The sequence below is a fragment of the Triticum dicoccoides genome, chromosome 2A (genome assembly GCF_002162155.2).
Source record: "Triticum dicoccoides isolate Atlit2015 ecotype Zavitan chromosome 2A, WEW_v2.0, whole genome shotgun sequence".
NCBI classification, from domain to species: Eukaryota; Viridiplantae; Streptophyta; class Magnoliopsida; order Poales; family Poaceae; genus Triticum; species Triticum dicoccoides.
Window position 1 is genome coordinate 730,688,972 of NC_041382.1, and position 10,591 is coordinate 730,699,562.

A 10,591-nucleotide genomic window follows, 5' to 3' on the forward strand; every position below is an offset into this window, starting at 1 on the left:
GTGAAGAAACTAACCTTGTATTGAATTGGGAGAAGTGCCACTTTATGGTTAATGAAGGTATTGTCTTGGGGCATAAAATTTCTGAAAGAGGTATTGAAGTTGAGAAAGCCAAGGTTGATGCTATTGAAAAGATGCCGTGTACCAAGGACATCAAAGGTATAAGAAGTTTCCTTGGTCATGCCGGTTTTTATAGGAGGTTCATTAAGGACTTCTCAAAAATTTCCCGGCCTCTGACTAACCTATTACAAAAAGAAATTCCTTTTGTCTTTGATGATGATTGTGTAGAAGCATTTGAAATACTTAAGAAGCTTTGATTTCTACACCTATTGTTCAGCCACCTGATTGGAATTTACCCTTTGAAATCATGTGTGATGCTAGTGACTATGCTGTAGGTGCTGTTCTAGGACAAAGAGTTGATAAAAAAACTAAATTTTATTCAATATGCTAGTAAAACTCTAGACAATGCCCAGAGAAATTATGCTACTACTGAAAAAGAATTCTTAGCAGTTGTATTTGCTTGTGATAAGTTCAGACCTTATATTGTTGATTCTAAAGTAACTATTCACATGGATCATGCTGCTATTAAATATCTTATGGAAAAGAAAGATGCTAAACCCAGACTTATTAGATGGGTTCTCCTGCTACAAGAATTTGATTTTCATATTATTGATAGAAAGGGAGCTGAGAATCCCGTTGCAGACAACTTGTCTAGGTTAGAGAGTGTTCTTGATGACCCACTACCTATTGATGATAGCTTTCCTGATGAACGATTAAATGTCATAAATTATTCTTGTACTACTCCATGGTATGCTGATTATGCTAACTACATTGTTGCTAAATTTATACCACCTAGTTTCACATACCAGCAAAAGAAAAAGTTCTTCTATGATTTAAGACATTACTTTTCGGATGACACACCTTTATAAAGAAGGAGTAGATGGTGTTATGAGACGTTGTGTACTTGAGCATGAACATGAACAGATCTTACACAAGTGTCACTCCGAAGCTTATGGAGGACACTATGCTGGAGATAGAACTGCACATAATGTATTGCGATCCGGTTTTTATTGGCCTACTCTCTTCAAGGATGCCCGTAAGTTATTCTTATCTTGTGATGAATGTCGAAGAATTGGTAATATCAGTAGACATCAAGAAATGCCTATGAATTATTCACTTGTTATTGAACCATTTGATGTTTGGGGCTTTGATTATATGGGACCTTTTCCTTCCTCTAATGGGTATACACATATTTTAGTTGCTGTTGATTACGTTACTAAGTGGGTAGAGGCTATTCCAACTAGTAGTGCTGATCATAACACCTATATTAAAATGCTTAAGGAAGTTATTTTTCTGAGGTTTGGAGTCCCTAGATACTTAATGACCGATGGTCGTTCACATTTTATTCATGGTGCCTTTTGTAAAATGCTTGCTAAGTATGATGTTAGTCATAGAATTGCATCGCCATATCATCCACAATCTAGTGGTCAAGTAGAACTTAGCAATAGAGAGCTTAAATTAATTTTGCAAACCTCTGTTAATAGATCTAGAAAGAATTGGTCCAAGAAACTTGATGATGCATTATGGGCTTATAGAACTGCATATAAAAATCCTATGGGCATGTCTCCGTATAAAATGGTTTATGGTAAAGCATGTCACTTACCTCTTGAATTAGAACATAAGGCATATTGGGCCATTAAAGAGCTCAACTATGACTTCAAACTTGTAGTTGAGAAGAGGTTATTTGACATTACCTCACTTGATGAATGGAGAACCCAGGCTTATGAAAATGCCAAGCTGTTTAAAGAAAAAGTTAAAAGATGGCATGATAAAAGGATACAAAAGCATGAGTTTAATGTATGTGATTATGTATTGCTATACAACTCTCGTTTAAGAGTTTTTGCAGGCAAACTTCTCTCTAAATGGGAAGGTCCTTACGTTATTGAGGAGGTCTATCGTTCCGGTGCCATAAAAATCAACAACTTCGAAGGCACAAATCCGAAGGTGGTGAACGGTCAAAGAATCAAACTTTATATGTCAGGTAATCCCATAAATGTTGAAACTAATATTATTGAGACCGTAACCCTGGAGGAATACATAAGCGACACTTTCTAGAACATTTCAAACTCCGAAAAGGAATAGGTACATGGTACTGTAAGTAAACCGACTCCAAAACGGTTCTAATGGCAATTTTTCCGTTTGGAATATTTAAGAAAATAGGAAAATAAGAAGCAGACCAGAAAGGACACGAGGCTTCCACGAGGGTGGAGGGTGCGCCCTAGCCCCATGGGCGTGCCCCGTACCTCGTGGGCACCCTGTGTGCTCTCCGAACTCCGTTTTCTTGCATGATAATTCTTTTGGTCGGTAAAAATTCATTATATAATCTCCCAAAGGTTTTGACCACCGTATCACGCAAATATCCTCTGTCTTTGTTTTGAGTTGTTCCTGCTGCAGATTAGAGCAATATCTCATCCCAGGATTTGGAAGGAGAAAGCTATGTGGCTGATTACCTTGCAGATCCTAAGGTCTATGGGGATGTGGATCATTGTGGTTGAACTACAGAAGAAGAAGAGGACTATGAACACAAGGGAAAGGAGGAGACGAGCTCAGATGAAGATGAAGTCCCATTACCTCAACGTCGGGACATGCCCGTGGAGTTGAAAAAGTCAAGCCTCCCTGATAGAGCAAAGAAAACTAAGATCGAGTTTATCCCTTTTCGCCTCTTGTAGGAAAACAAACATGAATTATGCAAGAAGATATTAAGCCTTGAGCAGGAGATTGATGTCCTAAGGGATCAAAATTCTGTCCTCAAGCACAAATTAAGGAAGAAGCCTACACCATCAACAAAACCATAACCTTCTTCACCAACAAAGAAGAATTGAGCAACGAGTATGGGCACTCCCCTTGGCAACTGCCAAGCTTGGGGGAGTGCCCCGATATCGTATCACCATCACTTTTATCTTTACCGTTTTCTTAGATCCGATCCTTTTGATAATATCTTGATCTAGTAGAATAAAGTTTTAGTATGATCTAGTTGTGAGTTTTGCTTTATGATCTTCTTATGTAATCGAGTCCGTGAGCTATATATAATAAAGATTAGTGTTGAGTCAAGGGCTTGATTATTTTGCTATGATCTTGAGGGAATAAAATAAAAAAGAGAAGAAATAAAAAGAAATAAATAGTTCATATGGATCTTATGGAGAGTAATGAGCTCACATATGGAGAGTATGATGAATAAAAGTTGCTGAGAGTTGACAAACATAGCTTTGGTCATTGTTGCAATTAATAGGAAGTAATAAAGAAAGTGAGGTTCACATATAAACATACTATCTTGGACATCTTTTATGATTGTGAGCACTCATTAAAGTATGACATGCTAAAGAGTTGATGTTGGATAAGGAAGACAATGTAATGGGTTATGTTTTCTTACGTCTGAGATAAATTATATTGTCATGGATCATCCAACATGTTGAGCTTGCCCTTCCCTCTCATTCTAGCCAATTTCTTTGCACCAAGTAGAGATACTAGTTGTGCTTCCAAATATCCCTAAACCTAGTTTTGCCATGAGAGTCCACCATACCTACCTATGGATTGAGTAAGATCCGTCAAGTAAGTTGTCATCGGTGCACACAATAAAAATTTCTCTCTAAATATGTATGATCTATTAATGTGGAGAAAATAAGCTTTATACGATCTTGTGATGTGGAAGAAATAAAAGCGACGGACTGCATAATAAAGGTCCATATCACAAGTGGCAATATAAAGTGACGTTCTTTTACATTAATATTTTTTGCATCCAACCATAAAAGCGCATGACAACCTTTGCTTCCCTCTGCGAAGGGCATGTCTTTTACTTTTACCTTCTATCTTATATAAGAGTCATGGTGATATTCACCTTTCCTTTTTACATTTTATCCTTTGGCAAGCACAATGTGTTGGAAAGATCCTGATAGATATAGCTAATTGGATGTGAGTTTTCATGATATATTATTGTTGACATTACCCTTGAGGTAAAAAGTTGGGAGGCAAAACTATAAGCCCCTATCTTTCTTTGTGTCTGATTAAAACTTCATACCCATAAATATTGCGTGAGTGTTAGCAATTGTGAAACACTAAAAGATGGTTGAGTAAATGGACTTGCTGGAAAGCTCTTATATTGACTATTCCCTATGTTATGATAAATTGAAATTGCCTCAATGACTGAGATTAGAGTTTGTTGGTTATCAATGAATTTTATGATTCATACTTGAAATTGTGATAGAATTGTTACTTTAGCATAAGAGATCATATGACTATATATATATATATATATATTGTTGTTCTAAGAATGATCATGATGACCTCATGTCCATATTTTATTTTATTGACACCTCTATCTCTAAACATGTGGACATATTTTTCGATATCGGCTTTCGCTTGAGGACAAGCGTGGTCTAAGCTTGGGGGAGTTGATACGTCCATTTTGCATCATGCTTTTATATCGATATTTATTGCATTATGGGATGTTATTACAGATTATGTCACAATGCTTATGCCTATTCTCTCTTATTTTACAAGGTTTACATGAAGAGGGAGAATGCCGGCAGTTGGAATTCTGGTCTAGAAAAGGAGCAAATATTAGAGACCTATTCTGCACAGCTCCAAAAGTCCTGAAACTTCACGGAAGTCATTTTTAGAATTAATAAAAAATACTGAGCGGAGAAAGCACCAGAGGGGGCCCACACCCTGGCCATGAGGGTGGGGGGCGTGCCCTACCCCCCTGGGCGTGCCCCTTGCCTCGTGGGCTCCCTCGTGGCCCTCCGATGCCCATCTTCTGCTATATGAGGTCTTTCGTCCGAGAAAAAATCATAAGCAAGCTCACGGGACGAAACTCCACCGCCACGAGGCAGAACCTTGGCAGAATCAATCTAGGGCTCCAACAGAGCTGTTCTGCTGGGGAAACTTCCCTCTGGGAGGGGCAAATCATCACCGTCGTCATCACCAATGATCCTCTTATCAGGAGGGGGCCAATCTCCATCAACATCTTCACCAACACCATCTCATCTCAAACCCTAGTTTATCTCTTGTATCCAATCTTTGTATCCAAACCTCAGATTGGTACCTGTGGGTTGCTAGTAGTGTTGATTACTCCTTGTAGTTGATGCTAGTTGGTTTACTTGGTGGAAGATCATATGTTCAGATCCATTATGCATATTAATACCCCTATGATTATGAACATGAATATGCTTTGTGAGTAGTTACGTTTTTCCCCGAGGAAATGGGAGAAGTCTTGCTATAAGTAGTCATGTGAATTTGGTATTCGTTTGATATTTTGATGAGATGTATGTTGTCATCCCTCTAGTGGTGTCATGTGAACGTCGACTACATGACACTTCACCATTGTTCGGGCCTAGAGGGAGGCATTGGGAAGTAATGAGTAGATGATGGGTTGCTAGAGTGACAGAAGCTTAAACCCTAGTTTATGCATTGCTTCGTAAGGGGCTGATTTGGATCCATATGTTTCATGCTATGGTTAGGTTTACCTTAATACTTCTATTGTCGTTGCAGATGCTTGCAATGGGGGTTAATCATAAGTTGGATGCTTGTCCAAGTAAGGGCAGTACCCAAGCACCGGTCCACCCACATATCAAATTATCAAAGTACCGAACGTGAATCATATGAACGTGATGAAAACTAGCTTGACGATAATTCCCATTTGTCCTCGGGAGCGCTTTCCTTCATATAAGAGTTTGTCCAGGCTTGTCCTTTTCTACAAAAAGGATTGGGCCATCTTGCTGCACCTTATTTACTTGCATTACTTGTTACTCGTTACAAATTACCTTATCACAAAACTATCTATTACCGATAATTTCAGTGCTTGCAGAGAATACCTTACTGAAAACTGCTTATCATTTCCTTCTGCTCCTTGTTGGTTTCGACACTCTTACTTATCAAAAAGCTATGATAGATCCCCTACACTTGTGGGCCATCAGCCCCCAAGAGCCGGCTCATTACGATGTGATGAGTCGGGTCTTCAATAAGGTGAGTAAAAATGACTTTGTATTTGCCCCCAAGTTCCATGGTGCATGCTGGCAGTGACATGGGACTTGCATATTTGATGTAATATCAATCTGAATAATGTAGCCCCAAGTGCCGGGTCGTAAGCCTGCAGCGACTCGGGACTATTCCTTCCATTGTAGAATAAATCATATCCATTGATAAATAATAGCCATTGCACTGAAGCGACTTTGGAAACCTCAATCATAATACTGGTTATTGATAACCATAATAAAAATCCAGCCAAGTTGGCTATTCAAGATTTGAATAATATAATCCGGTATGAAAACCTCAATCATTCAATATCATCATGAAAATCCAGCCACGTTTGGCTATTAAAGATCTGAATACCTTATTTGTTGACAAGTAAAACTGAAGTTTAAATACCCGGCGGCTCTTGGCCAATGGCGACTTAATGTAAGCTGGAACTTTTGTAACCCAACGACGTATAGCCTTTGACAATCAAGGACTGATAACACCAATTTGAAACATCAATTTTGATGTTGGGCTTTGAACTTAATCATTTATGTAAGCCATAGCTCTGCATGTTCTGCACAAAGTTTAAACAACATATGCCCCGACGACTTATCATCAATAGCCAGGGTGAGTAACAACCCAAACATAATATAGCCTTATGCAATTATGAAAAAGACTAAAATTGAGGCCATTCAAGCCTAAACATACTGGCGACTTAAGGTCAAAGTCAGGGCGGGTTATCAAACCTTGCATATTTATATAACCAGGAAAACATACGTGTAGAATTGGCTCATACCGCCGGCTTACATTGCCATATCCAATGAGGGCAATAATCCAATGATTTATAAGCACAATCAAAAATATATTGGCATTTCAAACCAAGAAGGGGTTGTCAAAACTATGTTCTGTGAATCAGGGAGCCCCCAAGGGATGTATTTTGAACCATCAAAGCTGGGTACCTATGTTTGAGCTGTGCTATGCAACAGACTCTCTTTGGTCCCTTTAACCCAGGCATTAAGCCTCCAAGTAAGTCGGAGCTATGCTCATAGGAAGTTATAATAAATGGCTTGGTAGCCGGATTACCAAAGTAGTTAGAGCTATGCTCTTATGAAATTATCATATTGGCTTGATAGCCAAATTACCAAGGTAACCAGAGTTATGCTCTTATGAAATTATCATATCGGCTTGATAGCCAAATTACCAAGGTAACCAGAGCTGTGCTCTTATGAAATCATCATATTGGCTTGATAGCCAAATTACGGTAACCAGAGTTGTGCTCTTATGAAATCATCATATTGGCTTGATAGTCGAATTACCAAGGTAATCAGAGCTATGCTCTTATGAAATCATCATATTGGCTTGATAGCCGAATTACCAAGGTAATCAGAGCTATGCTCTTATGAAATCATCATATTGTCTTGATAGCCGAATTACCAATGTAATCAGAGCTATGTTCTTATTAAATCATCATATTGGCTTGATAGCCGAATTACCAAGATAATCAGAGCTATGCTCTTATGAAATCATCATATTGGCTTGATAGCCGAATTACCAAGGTAATTAGAGCTGTGCTCTTATGAAATTATAATATTGGTTTGATAGCCTGATCAAGAGGGTAGTCATAGGTATGCTCAATGACAAGGAAGCCCCCAAGTGATCAATGACATGATAAACCAATAAGGCAGGATACCCATGTTTGAACCGTGCATCATGACAGCAAGTTCTCTTTGGCAACCTTTAATTTTTCTGAGAAATCGAACTTGCGAGAGATGAATTATTTTTGAGCCAGAATTTTAAACTGGATATTGAGAGCTTCAAAGCTTTGTGGGAGATAGATTTCTGTTGAGCCGGATTTTGAACCAGAATTCTTCATTTTAAGCCGGAAATTTTCTGGCGGCCTTTTAACTTTTCATCAATAGGGCAGTAGCCTTTCGGGTCGGGTTACTTTTCCCTCCAATGACCTGGAGTTCTTGAATTCATTGAAACCGGCCAATTCTACCGAGTCATGTCATTGTAGCCCCTGAGTCTCAAGACAACTCGAGGAGTTGGCTTCAGATTCTTCATACTTGGCCGTGATATAAGTCGACATATAGTTGAACAACGAAATGCTGAAATTTATGTAAACCGGAGGTTTGAAACGAATTAACAATCTTTGCAACACTCATTGCACACTTCCAGTATGAGTTATTCAATAAACCTCCATGATATGACGGTCACTTTTGTAGTGAAGACTTGTCCTGCATAAACAATATTGCATAGCAGAATGGTTGTTTTTGTAAAAAATTAACAAGCACCGATAAAAAATAATCTGGAAGGATATCACCTGGCATTTTTGTCAGACAAAAAAGATAGCGGATGCTCAGTCGGCGGCTCAAGGGTGAGGAGGCCCGCGGCGCGAGGCGGCGGGTTGTGCAGAGGAGGTGACTCAAGGCCCTCGCGGCTTGGAGGCGTTAGGGCATGTACAATGGTGCTATCTTACCAGTGCCATGTAGGATAAGTGATGAGGTGGAAAAGAGAGAACTCATAAGAAAAGGCTTGTTCTTTCTTATTTAAGAGAAGACAAGAGATGATCTGTTAGCACAATATGTCTCACCACATTTTTAGAAATAACTAGTTATTGAAGATAAGGCTAAGAGATGACCCATTGTAGATAAAATGTTTCATCATCTCTAAATTACATACAAGACTTAAGATAAGACTACCTTATCGACCATTGTACATGCACTTAGCGGGTCTCAGTAGCAACGGCAGGTGTGAAGCCGACTTGGCAAGGTCGACCATGGAGGCAGCCGCTCGGAGCGGCGGTTTGACGCATGGCTGTAGCAGCAATAGCACAAGGCCACGCAGTTGAGGGCGACCTGGAGTGAGGCCGTGGAGTCGAGGGCGACCCGAAGCAGAGGGGCGCCGAACTCGAATCAGCTCGGAAGGGGGAGCGAAGCCGCATAGAAGAGAGTCAGAGCTATGCTCTTATGAAGTGTTGGCGACCATGGAACCGAGGCGTGCCAGCGGCTCCGAGGCAGACGGAGGCGGCAGACTCGTGGGTGGCGGCTTAGAACAGGGGCACGTCGGCCTTGGAGGCGGCTCAGTACTCCGATGGGGGTGAGTCATAGTAGCTCGACTACAGTGGCTCATCCGCAGCGACTAGAAGAATAGCTCAGAGAGGCGCGCCAGTAAAACTTCTGTAAAAACAGACCATTGGGGCGGCTCATAGAAGCGCGATGGTGAAGCACAGCATCAGCGAAAGCGCTCGCGGCAGAAAAAACGAGCGAGGGTGATCCAGAGGCGCGAGGTGCCCGAGGGTGGCTCGGAGACGGCGACTCAGAGGCGGATTCCGCGGAGGCGAGGTGAAGCACGCCAACAACTCGCCGGTGAATTCCCAGTGGAGGCGACGATGGGTGAGGCCGCAAAGCAGCAGAGGCGGCTCGATGCAGTCAGCCCGGGTCGGGGTCGTATCCGAGCTGGGTAGTTATTCCTTTTTTTGTGTTCTAGATGCAGATGACTGCCGCTGATCCATAGTATTTTTGCCCTTTGACCCCTTGCGTACTAGCACCAACATGTGGTACTATGTTGGCTTGATGTGATGGACTGTCTTTACCTGACCACGTGAGAGCTTCAGTACATATATTTTTTGTTCTTGTATTATTTTGCAAGGTAGATCCGATCGCCTTCTTATGTAGCAATTTTGGCTAGGTAGAATATCTGGAGTTGTAGATCAACTTGGCCATCACATGACCGAATACTTAATTAAAATAGTACCATTGCTACTGTTGAGTCATACAAACAGAGGCGTCTTCCAATTGTTTTGCAGGCTTCTCGTGTAGACACGACGGCTGATCCGATCCCTTGTATGCATGCGCGTGTGCCTAGTTTGGTCGATCCGAGGAAACCGAGGACTGCGGCGACTTGACCACATGGTAGGATTGCTTTGTGTCAGCCTCGGTGGCTACGTTGCATAAACCAAGAAGGGAAACTACAGCGGAAAGTTAGATCGCGGTCTCGGCGATTTTTTTGGACAGCAGCAGCGGAGCGGATCGCAACCCTAGCTTTCTCTCGATCACAATTTGTACCTCGAGCACTAAAAAACAAGACAAATCCATGACATTTTGGACCGAACGAATTTTTTTTCCTGTCATACATATGACACTTCTATGATGATAATTGTGTCAAAACCTGGTATCGTCATAGATGTGGTGGGCTCCTACTTCTATGACAAAAAGTCATGACAGAAAATAGGCTTTTCGTCCTGGGCGGGCCGGAGACGGAGCTGCTTGACATTTTTTGGGCCGTCCATCACGGAAAAAACCGTGGTAGAAGCGAGGGCGAGGAAAATTTCGGGGAGTTCCCGGTTATGGTAGGAGGTCGGGGACCGAGCGATGCGCGTTTCTCTCGTACACGTACGCGCATGTGTGCGAGGCGTTGGCTCTAACTGAACCTGAGCGAGGCGTTGGGTTCTAACTGAATCCGAGCGATTGCACTGCAGGCTACGCGTTACTGAATCCGAGCGATCGATCGATGGCTGTTAACTGAACCCGATCGAGCGATTCCTTCGCTACTACTGCTAACTGAAGCCGATCGATTGGAT